Raw genomic sequence first — 2500 nt, forward strand, 5'->3', positions numbered from 1 at the left:
ATAATTGTTCAGTGGCTACTTTCCACTTCGTAAGGGTGGAAAAGAAACTTTAGCTATGGTAGGCAGCTCTTCTAGGAGGACGACACTCCAAAATCAAACCATTGTTCTTTGATCTTGGGTAGTGCCACAGCCTCTGTACCCTGGTCATCCAATGTCTGGGGTTAGAGTTCTCTTGCTCGAGGGTACACTCGGGCACACTACGCTGTTTCCTTATTTTCTTTCCTCACTGGGCTATTTTCCCTATTGGAGCCCTTGAGCTTTTAGCATCCTGCTTTTCCAACTAGGGGTAAAGCGTAAGTAGTAATAATAATAATAATAATAATAATAATAATAATAATAATAAAATCAGGAGGCATATACCACACCCTTATCTTACTATGGCTGTATTGTTGAATTCGTCAATTAATCTTACTAGGTTCAAGACAATGAATTTTTCAATATCAGTATTATTGCTATTATTACTAGCTAAGCCACGACCCTAGCTGGAAAAGTAGGATGCCCTAAGCCTAGGGGCTCAAACAGGGAAAATAGACCAGTGATGAATGCAAATAAGGAAATTGATAGAATACTGTGCTTGAGTGTACCTTTAAGTAAGAGAAATCTAAGGAAAGCATTTGTAAGACCATGTTACAGAGGCCATATCACTATCCTAAACTACAGAATAATGGTTAGATTTTGAAGCGTCCTTTTCCTAGGTACAGGGGTAGGGCAGTACCCAAGACTAGAGAACAATGGTTTGATTTTGGAGTGTTCTTCTCCTAGAAGAGCTGCTTATTGTAGCGGGAAAGTAGACACTAAAAGTGCAGTAGTTACTCCTTTGAGTGAAGAAGTAGGCCAGACTATTCCGTCTGTGTAGTGAAAGGTAAATTTAGCCGTAACCAAAGAAGGGTCTAATGTAATACCATCTGACCAGTCAGATGCCACAATAACTCTCTAGCGGTAGTATCTAAACAGGTGGTGGTGCCTCGTCCAAGAAATGAAGACCAGGCAGGGTAAGATATAGCCAAAAGTGCAGTAATTAACCCTTGGATTGAAGAATTTTATCTTAGTTTTGTTAGGAGTATGAGAAAAAAGGAGTGTGTAAAATATAGGCCAGACTATTCCATGTATGTGTAGTCAACGGTAAAATTAACCGTAACCAAAGAAGGGTTTAATGTAATACCATCTGACCAGTCAGAAGACCCAATAACACTCTAGCGGTAGTATCTAAACGGGTGGCTGGTGCCTTGTCCAAGAAATGAAGACAAGGCAGGGTAAGATATAGATTAAACCAAAAAAAATAAAATGAGAAATGAAGAAACTTTAACTTTAAGCAATTGCTGAGAATGTCATGGGTAAATGTCTAGTCATTTATTTTCGAAGGGATAGAGGAAAATTACATCAATTTTCCCGACAAATTGACAAACTTTCGACTAAAAAAGAAAAAAAAAAAAAAAAAAAAAAAAAAAAAAAAAAAAAAAAAGTTAGAATAAGCTATAGAAGTCGAAGAATAAATTACTAAGTTTTGTTAGTTATAATCATAGGGGAATTGATAAATGCTCTTCTAACAATAACAGTAATGATAAAAGCTTATCACTTTCTTCATCCTTACTTTTTGTCCTGATATTTCATATTTTCTATGATATAAATATGTCTCTTAATTCAATTTATACATATAAAACGCCTATGAATAAGAAAGAAGAAATAAATAAAAAAGAAGATTTAAATAAGAAATAACTGAAAAGAACAAAGTAACCATAAAATGGCCTCAGAAATAACTGAAAAGAACAAAGTAACCATAAATTGGCCACAGAAATAACTGAAAAGAACAAAGTAACCATAGAATGGCCTCAAAAATAACTGAAAAGAACAAAGTAACCATAAAATGGTCTCAGAAATAACTGAAAAGAACAAAGTAACCATAAAATGGACTCAGAAATAACTGAAAAGAACAAAGTAACCATAAAATGGACTCAGAAATAACTGAAAAGAACAAAGTAACCATAAAATGGGTTCGGAAATAACTGAAAAGAACAAGGTAACCATAAAATGGCCTCAGAATTAACTAAAAAGAACAAAGTAACCATAAAATGGCCTCAGAAATAACTGAAAAGAACAAAGTAACCATAAAATGGCCTCAGAAATAACTGAAAAGAACAAAGTAACCATAAAATGTGCTAAAAAATAACAAAAGAAAAAGGACCCATAAAATGGCCTCAGAAATAACTGAAAAGAACAAAGTAACCATAAAATGGCCTCAGGAATAACTGAAAAGAACAAAGTAACCATAAAATGGCCTCAGAAATAACTGAAAAGAACAAAGTAACCAGAAAATGGCCTCAGAAATAACTGAAAAGAACAAAGTAACCAGAAAATGGCCTCAGAAATAACTGAAAAGAACAAAGTAACCAGAAAATGGCCTCAGAAATAACTGAAAAGAACAAAGTCACCATAAAATGGCCTCAGAAATAACTGAAAAGAACAAAGTAACCAGAAAATGGCCTCAGAAATAACTGAAAAG

Source organism: Palaemon carinicauda, chromosome 36 (assembly GCF_036898095.1).
Source record: "Palaemon carinicauda isolate YSFRI2023 chromosome 36, ASM3689809v2, whole genome shotgun sequence".
Lineage (NCBI taxonomy): Eukaryota > Metazoa > Arthropoda > Malacostraca > Decapoda > Palaemonidae > Palaemon > Palaemon carinicauda.